This window comes from Mixophyes fleayi, chromosome 1 (assembly GCF_038048845.1).
Source record: "Mixophyes fleayi isolate aMixFle1 chromosome 1, aMixFle1.hap1, whole genome shotgun sequence".
NCBI lineage: Eukaryota > Metazoa > Chordata > Amphibia > Anura > Limnodynastidae > Mixophyes > Mixophyes fleayi.
The window spans coordinates 161,020,354-161,036,114 of NC_134402.1; the positions used below are offsets into that span (position 1 = coordinate 161,020,354).

Here is a 15,761-nt window from a genome sequence, read left to right on the forward strand (position 1 = left end):
AATAGCCATATTATTTGAACAAAAATACAAGAAACTCCACGCATAACGCAAGATAATTTATTGATTTAGCTGATGAACTTCTCTTCACATTTTACAAATTCACAGTAAGACTGGATTATAATGCCATTACACAAGCATGACATTAGTGTACATCTGTAAATTAAGTGTAAAGATGAAATTGAGTCTTGAAGGGTATAAATACTTATAGTGTACTAAGATCTCTATGATCAACCAAGGTGAAATAAACTTTTTTTTTTATCGCAAGTGGATTTATTGACTTAGTTGGTCAACTTCTCTTACTATTTCACAAATTCACAGTATGATTACATTACACTGTCATGTACTGATAAAAGCTGGACATTAGTGAACATCTGTAAGTGCAAGTCAGGTCAGTCCAATCCAAATACATAATTTCCTAGAAACTTGAGATGCAATGCGAGATTTAAAGTGGTGCAGCATCTAAATAAAATGCTACGAGGCAAATATTACTTGTAGATTAAATTCTAAGTATATTAAGGTTAGACATTTCACCTCATTTCCTATCTAACCCAACTTCATCCCAATTTGTTAGCAACATAGTAATTAAATTAGACAGCAAAAAAATTAATCCCCCAAGCAGTATAGTTGAAAATGAATCTTGAAGGGCATTATGACTTGCAGTTTGGTGGGATCTAAATGTTCAACCAAGGGACAATCCAAGCTTTTTGCATCCTGAGACCTTCCAAACAAGCCTTTCGGCTCACACTTTACAGAACATTGGCCACGATTAAATTGGCATTGGTTACAGAACTGCCCATTTTCCAGATGAGTACAAGATGAAAGAAGAGAGCCTGGATAGCTCAGTCGGTAGAGCATCAGACTTTTAATCTGAGGGTCCAGGGTTCAAGTCCCTGTTCAGGTGTGTATGCCTTTTAAACGATGGCAATCTATGTTCTCTGTGCCATGCAAAACGTATGCTGTGAAGGATTTCCGCGATAAAAGTGAAAAAGGTCATTATCATCATTTCTCAAATTGTTGATGAGGAAACAAGTGATTCTGCAGTAAATAGCCATATTATTTGAACAAAAATACAAGAAACTCCACGCATAACGCAAGATAATTTATTGATTTAGCTGATGAACTTCTCTTCACATTTTACAAATTCACAGTATGACTGGATTATAATGCCATTACACAAGCATGACATTAGTGTACATCTGTAAATTAAGTGTACAGATGAAATTGAGTCTTGGAGGGTATGAATACTTATAGTGTACTAAGATCTCTATGATCAACCAAGGTGAAATAAACTTTTTTTTTTATCGCAAATGGATTTATTGACTTAGTTGGTCAACTTCTCTTACCATTACACAATTTCACAGTATGATTACATTACACTGTCATGTACTGATAAAAGCTGGACATTAGTGAACAGCTGTAAGTGCAAGTCAGGTCAGTCCAATCCAAATACATAATTTCCTAGAAACTTGAGATGCTATGCGAGATTTAAAGTGGTGCAGCATCTAAATAAAATGCTACGAGGCAAATATTACTTGTAGATTAAATTCTAAGTATATTAAGGTTAGACATTTCACCTCATTTCCTATCTAACCCAACTTCATCCCAATTTGTTAGCAACATAATAATTAAATTAGACAGCAAACAAATTAATCCCCCAAGCAGTATAGTTGAAAATGAATCTTGAAGGGCATTATGACTTGCAGTTTGGTGGGATCTAAATGTTCAACCAAGGGACAATCAAAGCCTTTGGCATCCTGAGACCTTCCAAACAAGCCTTTCGGCTCACACTTTACAGAACATTGGCCACGATTAAATTGGCATTGGTTACAGAACTGCCCATTTTCCAGATGAGTACAAGATGAAAGGAGAGAGCCTGGATAGCTCAGTCGGTAGAGCATCAGACTTTTAATCTGAGGGTCCAGGGTTCAAGTCCCTGTTCAGGCGTGTATGCCTTTTAAACGATGGCAATCTATGTTCTCTGTGCCATGCAAAACGTATGCTGTGAAGGATTTCCGCGATAAAAGTGAAAAAGGTCATTATCATCATTTCTCAAATTGTTGATGAGGAAACAAGTGATTCTGCAGTAAATAGCCATATTATTTGAACAAAAATACAAGAAACTCCACGCATAACGCAAGATAATTTATTGATTTAGCTGATGAACTTCTCTTCACATTTTACAAATTCACAGTAAGACTGGATTATAATGCCATTACACAAGCATGACATTAGTGTACATCTGTAAATTAAGTGTAAAGATGAAATTGAGTCTTGAAGGGTATAAATACTTATAGTGTACTAAGATCTCTATGATCAACCAAGGTGAAATAAACTTTTTTTTTTATCGCATGTGGATTTATTGATTTAGTTGGTCAACTTCTCTTACTATTTCACAAATTCACAGTATGATTACATTACACTGTCATGTACTGATAAAAGCTGGACATTAGTGAACATCTGTAAGTGCAAGCCAGGTCAGTCCAATCCAAATACATAATTTCCAAGAAACTTGAGATGCTATGTGGGACTTAAAGTGGTGCAGCATCTAAATAAAATGCTACGAGGCAAATATTACTTGTAGATTAAATTCTAAGTATATTAAGGTTAGACATTTCACCTCATTTCCTATCTAACCCAACTTCATCCCAATTTGTTAGCAACATAATAATTAAATTAGACAGCAAACAAATTAATCCCCCAAGCAGTATAGTTGAAAATGAATCTTGAAGGGCATTAAGACTTACAGTTTGGTGGGATCTAAATGTTCAACCAAGGGACAATCAAAGGTTTTTGCATCCTGAGACCTTCCAACCAAGCCTTTCGGCTCACACTTTACAGAACATTGGCCACGATTAAATTGGCATTGGTTACAGAACTGCCCATTTTCCAGATGAGTACAAGATGAAAGGAGAGAGCCTGAATAGCTCAGTCGGTAGAGCATCAGACTTTTAATCTGAGGGTCCAGGGTTCAAGTCCCTGTTCAGGTGTGTATGCCTCTTAAACGATGGCAATCTATGTTCTCTGTGCCATGCAAAACGTATGCTGTGAAGGATTTCCGCGATAAAAGTGAAAAAGGTCATTATCATCATTTCTCAAATTGTTGATGAGGAAACAAGTGATTCTGCAGTAAATAGCCATATTATTTGAACAAAAATACAAGAAACTCCACGCATAACGCAAGATAATTTATTGATTTAGCTGATGAACTTCTCTTCACATTTTACAAATTCACAGTATGACTGGATTATAATGCCATTACACAAGCATGACATTAGTGTACATCTGTAAATTAAGTGTACAGATGAAATTGAGTCTTGGAGGGTATGAATACTTATAGTGTACTAAGATCTCTATGATCAACCAAGGTGAAATAAACTTTTTTTTTTATCGCAAGTGGATTTATTGACTTAGTTGGTCAACTTCTCTTACCATTACACAATTTCACAGTATGATTACATTACACTGTCATGTACTGATAAAAGATGGACATTAGTGAACATCTGTAAGTGCAAGTCAGGTCAGTCCAATCCAAATACATAATTTCCTAGAAACTTGAGATGCTATGCGAGATTTAAAGTGGTGCAGCATCTAAATAAAATGCTACGAGGCAAATATTACTTGTAGATTAAATTCTAAGTATATTAAGGTTAGACATTTCACCTCATTTCCTATCTAACCCAACTTCATCCCAATTTGTTAGCAACATAGTAATTAAATTAGACAGCAAAAAAAATAATCCCCCAAGCAGTATAGTTGAAAATGAATCTTGAAGGGCATTATGACTTGCAGTTTGGTGGGATCTAAATGTTCAACCAAGGGACAATCAAAGCTTTTTGCATCCTGAGACCTTCCAAACAAGCCTTTCGGCTCACACTTTACAGAACATTGGCCACGATTAAATTGGCATTGGTTACAGAACTGCCCATTTTCCAGATGAGTACAAGATGAAAGGAGAGAGCCTGGATAGCTCAGTCGGTAGAGCATCAGACTTTTAATCTGAGGGTCCAGGGTTCAAGTCCCTGTTCAGGTGTGTATGCCTTTTAAACGATGGCAATCTATGTTCTCTGTGCCATGCAAAACGTATGCTGTGAAGGATTTCCGCGATAAAAGTGAAAAAGGTCATTATCATCATTTCTCAAATTGTTGATGAGGAAACAAGTGATTCTGCAGTAAATAGCCATATTATTTGAACAAAATACAAGAAACTCCACGCATAACGCAAGATAATTTATTGATTTAGCTGATGAACTTCTCTTCACATTTTACAAATTCACAGTAAGACTGGATTATAATGCCATTACACAAGCATGACATTAGTGTACATCTGTAAATTAAGTGTAAAGATGAAATTGAGTCTTGAAGGGTATAAATACTTATAGTGTACTAAGATCTCTATGATTAACCAAGGTGAAATAAACTTTTTTTTTTTATCGCAAGTGGATTTATTGACTTAGTTGGTCAACTTCTCTTACTATTTCACAAATTCACAGTATGATTACATTACACTGTCATGTACTGATAAAAGCTGGACATTAGTGAACATCTGTAAGTGCAAGTCAGGTCAGTCCAATCCAAATACATAATTTCCTAGAAACTTGAGATGCAATGCGAGATTTAAAGTGGTGCAGCATCTAAATAAAATGCTACGAGGCAAATATTACTTGTAGATTAAATTCTAAGTATATTAAGGTTAGACATTTCACCTCATTACCTATCTAACCCAACTTCATCCCAATTTGTTAGCAACATAGTAATTAAATTAGACAGCAAAAAAATTAATCCCCCAAGCAGTATAGTTGAAAATGAATCTTGAAGGGCATTATGACTTGCAGTTTGGTGGGATCTAAATGTTCAACCAAGGGACAATCCAAGCTTTTTGCATCCTGAGACCTTCCAAACAAGCCTTTCGGCTCACACTTTACAGAACATTGGCCACGATTAAATTGGCATTGGTTACAGAACTGCCCATTTTCCAGATGAGTACAAGATGAAAGAAGAGAGCCTGGATAGCTCAGTCGGTAGAGCATCAGACTTTTAATCTGAGGGTCCAGGGTTCAAGTCCCTGTTCAGGTGTGTATGCCTTTTAAACGATGGCAATCTATGTTCTCTGTGCCATGCAAAACGTATGCTGTGAAGGATTTCCGCGATAAAAGTGAAAAAGGTCATTATCATCATTTCTCAAATTGTTGATGAGGAAACAAGTGATTCTGCAGTAAATAGCCATATTATTTGAACAAAAATACAAGAAACTCCACGCATAACGCAAGATAATTTATTGATTTAGCTGATGAACTTCTCTTCACATTTTACAAATTCACAGTATGACTGGATTATAATGCCATTACACAAGCATGACATTAGTGTACATCTGTAAATTAAGTGTACAGATGAAATTGAGTCTTGGAGGGTATGAATACTTATAGTGTACTAAGATCTCTATGATCAACCAAGGTGAAATAAACTTTTTTTTTTATCGCAAGTGGATTTATTGACTTAGTTGGTCAACTTCTCTTACCATTACACAATTTCACAGTATGATTACATTACACTGTCATGTACTGATAAAAGCTGGACATTAGTGAACAGCTGTAAGTGCAAGTCAGGTCAGTCCAATCCAAATACATAATTTCCTAGAAACTTGAGATGCTATGCGAGATTTAAAGTGGTGCAGCATCTAAATAAAATGCTACGAGGCAAATATTACTTGTAGATTAAATTCTAAGTATATTAAGGTTAGACATTTCACCTCATTTCCTATCTAACCCAACTTCATCCCAATTTGTTAGCAACATAATAATTAAATTAGACAGCAAACAAATTAATCCCCCAAGCAGTATAGTTGAAAATGAATCTTGAAGGGCATTATGACTTGCAGTTTGGTGGGATCTAAATGTTCAACCAAGGGACAATCAAAGCCTTTGGCATCCTGAGACCTTCCAAACAAGCCTTTCGGCTCACACTTTACAGAACATTGGCCACGATTAAATTGGCATTGGTTACAGAACTGCCCATTTTCCAGATGAGTACAAGATGAAAGGAGAGAGCCTGGATAGCTCAGTCGGTAGAGCATCAGACTTTTAATCTGAGGGTCCAGGGTCAAGTCCCTGTTCAGGCGTGTATGCCTTTTAAACGATGGCAATCTATGTTCTCTGTGCCATGCAAAACGTATGCTGTGAAGGATTTCCGCGATAAAAGTGAAAAAGGTCATTATCATCATTTCTCAAATTGTTGATGAGGAAACAAGTGATTCTGCAGTAAATAGCCATATTATTTGAACAAAAATACAAGAAACTCCACGCATAACGCAAGATAATTTATTGATTTAGCTGATGAACTTCTCTTCACATTTTACAAATTCACAGTAAGACTGGATTATAATGCCATTACACAAGCATGACATTAGTGTACATCTGTAAATTAAGTGTAAAGATGAAATTGAGTCTTGAAGGGTATAAATACTTATAGTGTACTAAGATCTCTATGATCAACCAAGGTGAAATAAACTTTTTTTTTTATCGCATGTGGATTTATTGATTTAGTTGGTCAACTTCTCTTACTATTTCACAAATTCACAGTATGATTACATTACACTGTCATGTACTGATAAAAGCTGGACATTAGTGAACATCTGTAAGTGCAAGCCAGGTCAGTCCAATCCAAATACATAATTTCCAAGAAACTTGAGATGCTATGTGGGACTTAAAGTGGTGCAGCATCTAAATAAAATGCTACGAGGCAAATATTACTTGTAGATTAAATTCTAAGTATATTAAGGTTAGACATTTCACCTCATTTCCTATCTAACCCAACTTCATCCCAATTTGTTAGCAACATAATAATTAAATTAGACAGCAAACAAATTAATCCCCCAAGCAGTATAGTTGAAAATGAATCTTGAAGGGCATTAAGACTTACAGTTTGGTGGGATCTAAATGTTCAACCAAGGGACAATCAAAGGTTTTTGCATCCTGAGACCTTCCAACCAAGCCTTTCGGCTCACACTTTACAGAACATTGGCCACGATTAAATTGGCATTGGTTACAGAACTGCCCATTTTCCAGATGAGTACAAGATGAAAGGAGAGAGCCTGAATAGCTCAGTCGGTAGAGCATCAGACTTTTAATCTGAGGGTCCAGGGTTCAAGTCCCTGTTCAGGCGTGTATGCCTTTTAAACGATGGCAATCTATGTTCTCTGTGCCATGCAAAACGTATGCTGTGAAGGATTTCCGCGATAAAAGTGAAAAAGGTCATTATCATCATTTCTCAAATTGTTGATGAGGAAACAAGTGATTCTGCAGTAAATAGCCATATTATTTGAACAAAAATACAAGAAACTCCACGCATAACGCAAGATAATTTATTGATTTAGCTGATGAACTTCTCTTCACATTTTACAAATTCACAGTAAGACTGGATTATAATGCCATTACACAAGCATGACATTAGTGTACATCTGTAAATTAAGTGTAAAGATGAAATTGAGTCTTGAAGGGTATAAATACTTATAGTGTACTAAGATCTCTATGCTCAACCAAGGTGAAATAAACTTTTTTTTTTATCGCATGTGGATTTATTGATTTAGTTGGTCAACTTCTCTTACTATTTCACAAATTCACAGTATGATTACATTACACTGTCATGTACTGATAAAAGCTGGACATTAGTGAACATCTGTAAGTGCAAGCCAGGTCAGTCCAATCCAAATACATAATTTCCAAGAAACTTGAGATGCTATGTGGGACTTAAAGTGGTGCAGCATCTAAATAAAATGCTACGAGGCAAATATTACTTGTAGATTAAATTCTAAGTATATTAAGGTTAGACATTTCACCTCATTTCCTATCTAACCCAACTTCATCCCAATTTGTTAGCAACATAATAATTAAATTAGACAGCAAACAAATTAATCCCCCAAGCAGTATAGTTGAAAATGAATCTTGAAGGGCATTAAGACTTACAGTTTGGTGGGATCTAAATGTTCAACCAAGGGACAATCAAAGGTTTTTGCATCCTGAGACCTTCCAACCAAGCCTTTCGGCTCACACTTTACAGAACATTGGCCACGATTAAATTGGCATTGGTTACAGAACTGCCCATTTTCCAGATGAGTACAAGATGAAAGGAGAGAGCCTGAATAGCTCAGTCGGTAGAGCATCAGACTTTTAATCTGAGGGTCCAGGGTTCAAGTCCCTGTTCAGGTGTGTATGCCTTTTAAACGATGGCAATCTATGTTCTCTGTGCCATGCAAAACGTATGCTGTGAAGGATTTCCGCGATAAAAGTGAAAAAGGTCATTATCATCATTTCTCAAATTGTTGATGAGGAAACAAGTGATTCTGCAGTAAATAGCCATATTATTTGAACAAAAATACAAGAAACTCCACGCATAACGCAAGATAATTTATTGATTTAGCTGATGAACTTCTCTTCACATTTTACAAATTCACAGTATGACTGGATTATAATGCCATTACACAAGCATGACATTAGTGTACATCTGTAAATTAAGTGTACAGATGAAATTGAGTCTTGGAGGGTATGAATACTTATAGTGTACTAAGATCTCTATGATCAACCAAGGTGAAATAAACTTTTTTTTTTATCGCAAGTGGATTTATTGACTTAGTTGGTCAACTTCTCTTACCATTACACAATTTCACAGTATGATTACATTACACTGTCATGTACTGATAAAAGCTGGACATTAGTGAACATCTGTAAGTGCAAGTCAGGTCAGTCCAATCCAAATACATAATTTCCTAGAAACTTGAGATGCTATGCGAGATTTAAAGTGGTGCAGCATCTAAATAAAATGCTACGAGGCAAATATTACTTGTAGATTAAATTCTAAGTATATTAAGGTTAGACATTTCACCTCATTTCCTATCTAACCCAACTTCATCCCAATTTGTTAGCAACATAGTAATTAAATTAGACAGCAAAAAATTAATCCCCAAGCAGTATAGTTGAAAATGAATCTTGAAGGGCATTATGACTTGCAGTTTGGTGGATCTAAATGTTCAACCAAGGGACAATCAAAGCTTTTTGCATCCTGAGACCTTCCAACCAAGCCTTTCGGCTCACACTTTACAAATTCACAGTATGACTGGATTATAATGCCATTACACAAGCATGACATTAGTGTACATCTGTAAATTAAGTGTAAAGATGAAATTGAGTCTTGAAGGGTATGAATACTTATAGTGTACTAAGATCTCTATGATCAACCAAGGTGAAATAAACTTTTTTTTTTATCGCATGTGGATTTATTGATTTAGTTGGTCAACTTCTCTTACTATTTCACAAATGCACAGTATGATTACATTACACTGTCATGTACTGATAAAAGCTGGACATTAGTGAACATCTGTAAGTGCAAGCCAGGTCAGTCCAATCCAAATACATAATTTCCAAGAAACTTGAGATGCTATGTGGGACTTAAAGTGGTGCAGTATCTAAACAAAATGCTACGAGGCAAAAATTACTTGTAGATTAATTTCTAAGTATATTAAGGTTAGACATTTCACCTCATTTCCTATCTAACCCAACTTCATCCCAATTTGTTAGCAACATAATAATTAAATTAGACAGCAAACAAATTAATCCCCCAAGCAGTATAGTTGAAAATGAATCTTGAAGGGCATTAAGACTTACAGTTTGGTGGGATCTAAATGTTCAACCAAGGGACAATCAAAGGTTTTTGCATCCTGAGACCTTCCAACCAAGCCTTTCGGCTCACACTTTACAGAACATTGGCCACGATTAAATTGGCATTGGTTACAGAACTGCCCATTTTCCAGATGAGTACAAAATGAAAGGAGAGAGCCTGAATAGCTCAGTCGGTAGAGCATCAGACTTTTAATCTGAGGGTCCAGGGTTCAAGTCCCTGTTCAGGTGTGTATGCCTTTTAAACGATGGCAATCTATGTTCTCTGTGCCATGCAAAACGTATGCTGTGAAGGATTCCGCGATAAAAGTGAAAAAGGTCATTATCATCATTTCTCAAATTGTTGATGAGGAAACAAGTGATTCTGCAGTAAATAGCCATATTATTTGAACAAAAATACAAGAAACTCCACGCATAACGCAAGATAATTTATTGATTTAGCTGATGAACTTCTCTTCACATTTTACAAATTCACAGTATGACTGGATTATAATGCCATTACACAAGCATGACATTAGTGTACATCTGTAAATTAAGTGTACAGATGAAATTGAGTCTTGGAGGGTATGAATACTTATAGTGTACTAAGATCTCTATGATCAACCAAGGTGAAATAAACTTTTTTTTTTATCGCAAGTGGATTTATTGACTTAGTTGGTCAACTTCTCTTACCATTACACAATTTCACAGTATGATTACATTACACTGTCATGTACTGATAAAAGATGGACATTAGTGAACATCTGTAAGTGCAAGTCAGGTCAGTCCAATCCAAATACATAATTTCCTAGAAACTTGAGATGCTATGCGAGATTTAAAGTGGTGCAGCATCTAAATAAAATGCTACGAGGCAAATATTACTTGTAGATTAAATTCTAAGTATATTAAGGTTAGACATTTCACCTCATTTCCTATCTAACCCAACTTCATCCCAATTTGTTAGCAACATAGTAATTAAATTAGACAGCAAAAAAAATAATCCCCCAAGCAGTATAGTTGAAAATGAATCTTGAAGGGCATTATGACTTGCAGTTTGGTGGGATCTAAATGTTCAACCAAGGGACAATCAAAGCTTTTTGCATCCTGAGACCTTCCAAACAAGCCTTTCGGCTCACACTTTACAGAACATTGGCCACGATTAAATTGGCATTGGTTACAGAACTGCCCATTTTCCAGATGAGTACAAGATGAAAGGAGAGAGCCTGGATAGCTCAGTCGGTAGAGCATCAGACTTTTAATCTGAGGGTCCAGGGTTCAAGTCCCTGTTCAGGTGTGTATGCCTTTTAAACGATGGCAATCTATGTTCTCTGTGCCATGCAAAACGTATGCTGTGAAGGATTTCCGCGATAAAAGTGAAAAAGGTCATTATCATCATTTCTCAAATTGTTGATGAGGAAACAAGTGATTCTGCAGTAAATAGCCATATTATTTGAACAAAAATACAAGAAACTCCACGCATAATGCAAGATAATTTATTGATTTAGCTGATGAACTTCTCTTCACATTTTACAAATTCACAGTAAGACTGGATTATAATGCCATTACACAAGCATGACATTAGTGTACATCTGTAAATTAAGTGTAAAGATGAAATTGAGTCTTGAAGGGTATAAATACTTATAGTGTACTAAGATCTCTATGATCAACCAAGGTGAAATAAACTTTTTTTTTATCGCATGTGGATTTATTGATTTAGTTGGTCAACTTCTCTTACTATTTCACAAATTCACAGTATGATTACATTACACTGTCATGTACTGATAAAAGCTGGACATTAGTGAACATCTGTAAGTGCAAGCCAGGTCAGTCCAATCCAAATACATAATTTCCAAGAAACTTGAGATGCTATGTGGGACTTAAAGTGGTGCAGTATCTAAACAAAATGCTACGAGGCAAAAATTACTTGTAGATTAATTTCTAAGTATATTAAGGTTAGACATTTCACCTCATTTCCTATCTAACCCAACTTCATCCCAATTTGTTAGCAACATAATAATTAAATTAGACAGCAAACAAATTAATCCCCCAAGCAGTATAGTTGAAAATGAATCTTGAAGGGCATTAAGACTTACAGTTTGGTGGGATCTAAATGTTCAACCAAGGGACAATCAAAGCTTTTTGCATCCTGAGACCTTCCAACCAAGCCTTTCGGCTCACACTTTACAAATTCACGTTATGACTGGATTATAATGCCATTACACAAGCATGACATTAGTGTACATCTGTAAATTAAGTGTAAAGATGAAATTGAGTCTTGAAGGGTATGAATACTTATACTGTACTAAGATCTCTATGATCAACCAAGGTGAAATAAACTTTTTTTTTTATCGCATGTGGATTTATTGATTTAGTTGGTCAACTTCTCTTACTATTTTATAAATTCACAGTATGATTACATTACACTGTCATGTACTGATAAAAGCTGGACATTAGTGAACATCTGTAAGTGCAAGCCAGGTCAGTCCAATCCAAATACATAATTTCCAAGAAACTTGAGATGCTATGTGGGACTTAAAGTGGTGCAGTATCTAAACAAAATGCTACGAGGCAAAAATTACTTGTAGATTAAATTCTAAGTATATTAAGGTTAGACATTTCACCTCATTTCCTATCTAACCCAACTTCATCCCAATTTGTTTTCAACATAATAATTAAATTAGACAGAAAAAAAATAATCCCCCAAGCAGTATAGTTGAAAATGAATCTTGAAGGGCATTAAGACTTACAGTTTGGTGGGATCTAAATGTTCAACCAAGGGACAATCAAAGGTTTTTGCATCCTGAGACCTTCCAACCAAGCCTTTCGGCTCACACTTTACAGAACATTGGCCACGATTAAATTGGCATTGGTTACAGAACTGCCCATTTTCCAGATGAGTACAAGATGAAAGGAGAGAGCCTGGATAGCTCAGTCGGTAGAGCATCAGACTTTTAATCTGAGGGTCCAGGGTTCAAGTCCCTGTTCAGGCGTGTATGCCTTTTAAACGATGGCAATCTATGTTCTCTGTGCCATGCAAAACGTATGCTGTGAAGGATTTCCACGATAAAAGTGAAAAAGGTCATTATCATCATTTCTCAAATTGTTGATGAGGAAACAAGTGATTCTGAAGTAAATAGCCATATTATTTGAACAAAAATACAAGAAACTCCACGCATAACGCAAGATAATTTATTGATTTAGCTGATGAACTTCTCTTCACATTTTACAAATTCACAGTATGACTGGATTATAATGCCATTACACAAGCATGACATTAGTGTACATCTGTAAATTAAGTGTACAGATGAAATTGAGTCTTGGAGGGTATGAATACTTATAGTGTACTAAGATCTCTATGATCAACCAAGGTGAAATAAACTTTTTTTTTTATCGCAAGTGGATTTATTGACTTAGTTGGTCAACTTCTCTTACCATTACACAATTTCACAGTATGATTACATTACACTGTCATGTACTGATAAAAGCTGGACATTAGTGAACATCTGTAAGTGCAAGTCAGGTCAGTCCAATCCAAATACATAATTTCCTAGAAACTTGAGATGCTATGCGAGATTTAAAGTGGTGCAGCATCTAAATAAAATGCTACGAGGCAAATATTACTTGTAGATTAAATTCTAAGTATATTAAGGTTAGACATTTCACCTCATTTCCTATCTAACCCAACTTCATCCCAATTTGTTAGCAACATAGTAATTAAATTAGACAGCAAAAAAATTAATCCCCCAAGCAGTATAGTTGAAAATGAATCTTGAAGGGCATTATGACTTGCAGTTTGGTGGGATCTAAATGTTCAACCAAGGGACAATCAAAGCTTTTTGCATCCTGAGACCTTCCAACCAAGCCTTTCGGCTCACACTTTACAAATTCACAGTATGACTGGATTATAATGCCATTACACAAGCATGACATTAGTGTACATCTGTAAATTAAGTGTAAAGATGAAATTGAGTCTTGAAGGGTATGAATACTTATAGTGTACTAAGATCTCTATGATCAACCAAGGTGAAATAAACTTTTTTTTTTATCGCATGTGGATTTATTGATTTAGTTGGTCAACTTCTCTTACTATTTCACAAATGCACAGTATGATTACATTACACTGTCATGTACTGATAAAAGCTGGACATTAGTGAACATCTGTAAGTGCAAGCCAGGTCAGTCCAATCCAAATACATAATTTCCAAGAAACTTGAGATGCTATGTGGGACTTAAAGTGGTGCAGTATCTAAACAAAATGCTACGAGGCAAAAATTACTTGTAGATTAATTTCTAAGTATATTAAGGTTAGACATTTCACCTCATTTCCTATCTAACCCAACTTCATCCCAATTTGTTAGCAACATAATAATTAAATTAGACAGCAAACAAATTAATCCCCCAAGCAGTATAGTTGAAAATGAATCTTGAAGGGCATTAAGACTTACAGTTTGGTGGGATCTAAATGTTCAACCAAGGGACAATCAAAGGTTTTTGCATCCTGAGACCTTCCAACCAAGCCTTTCGGCTCACACTTTACAGAACATTGGCCACGATTAAATTGGCATTGGTTACAGAACTGCCCATTTTCCAGATGAGTACAAAATGAAAGGAGAGAGCCTGAATAGCTCAGTCGGTAGAGCGTCAGACTTTTAATCTGAGGGTCCAGGGTTCAAGTCCCTGTTCAGGTGTGTATGCCTTTTAAACGATGGCAATCTATGTTCTCTGTGCCATGCAAAACGTATGCTGTGAAGGATTTCCGCGATAAAAGTGAAAAAGGTCATTATCATCATTTCTCAAATTGTTGATGAGGAAACAAGTGATTCTGCAGTAAATAGCCATATTATTTGAACAAAAATACAAGAAACTCCACGCATAACGCAAGATAATTTATTGATTTAGCTGATGAACTTCTCTTCACATTTTACAAATTCACAGTATGACTGGATTATAATGCCATTACACAAGCATGACATTAGTGTACATCTGTAAATTAAGTGTAAAGATGAAATTGAGTCTTGAAGGGTATGAATACTTATACTGTACTAAGATCTCTATGATCAACCAAGGTGAAATAAACTTTTTTTTTTATCGCAAGTGGATTTATTGACTTAGTTGGTCAACTTCTCTTACTATTTTATAAATTCACAGTATGATTACATTACACTGTCATGTACTGATAAAAGCTGGACATTAGTGAACATCTGTAAGTGCAAGCCAGGTCAGTCCAATCCAAATACATAATTTCCAAGAAACTTGAGATGCTATGTGGGACTTAAAGTGGTGCAGTATCTAAACAAAATGCTACGAGGCAAAAATTACTTGTAGATTAAATTCTAAGTATATTAAGGTTAGACATTTCACCTCATTTCCTATCTAACCCAACTTCATCCCAATTTGTTAGCAACATAGTAATTAAATTAGACAGCAAACAAATTAATCCCCCAAGCAGTATAGTTGAAAATGAATCTTGAAGGGGCATTAAGACTTACAGTTTGGTGGGATCTAAATGTTCAACCAAGGGACAATCAAAGGTTTTTGCATCCTGAGACCTTCCAACCAAGCCTTTCGGCTCACACTTTACAGAACATTGGCCACGATTAAATTGGCATTGGTTACAGAACTGCCCATTTTCCAGATGAGTACAAGATGAAAGGAGAGAGCCTGAATAGCTCAGTCGGTAGAGCATCAGACTTTTAATCTGAGGGTCCAGGGTTCAAGTCCCTGTTCAGGCGTGTATGCCTTTTAAACGATGGCAATCTATGTTCTCTGTGCCATGCAAAACTTATGCTGTGAAGGATTTCCACGATAAAAGTGAAAAAGGTCATTATCATCATTTCTCAAATTGTTGATGAGGAAACAAGTGATTCTGAAGTAAATAGCCATATTATTTGAACAAAAATACAAGAAACTCCACGCATAACGCAAGATAATTTATTGATTTAGCTGATGAACTTCTCTTCACATTTTACAAATTCACAGTATGACTGGATTATAATGCCATTACACAAGCATGACATTAGTGTACATCTGTAAATTAAGTGTACAGATGAAATTGAGTCTTGGAGGGTATGAATACTTATAGTGTACTAAGATCTCTATGATCAACCAAGGTGAAAT

General features: G+C 35.7%; 3 non-coding genes across 3 annotated transcripts; all 3 read left to right on the forward strand.

Moving 5' to 3' along the window:
* The first annotated feature begins 1,871 nt into the window (after positions 1–1,871).
* TRNAK-UUU (transfer RNA lysine (anticodon UUU)) lies at positions 1,872–1,944 on the forward strand. The gene has a single exon. It is a non-coding gene; the product is annotated as a tRNA-Lys (tRNA).
* A 10,617-nt stretch (positions 1,945–12,561) lies between these two features.
* On the forward strand, positions 12,562–12,634 carry TRNAK-UUU (transfer RNA lysine (anticodon UUU)). Its single transcript has one exon. It is a non-coding gene; the product is annotated as a tRNA-Lys (tRNA).
* Positions 12,635–15,303: 2,669 nt separating this feature from the next.
* Positions 15,304–15,376, forward strand: TRNAK-UUU (transfer RNA lysine (anticodon UUU)). The gene has a single exon. It is a non-coding gene; the product is annotated as a tRNA-Lys (tRNA).
* The last annotated feature ends 385 nt before the right edge of the window (positions 15,377–15,761 follow it).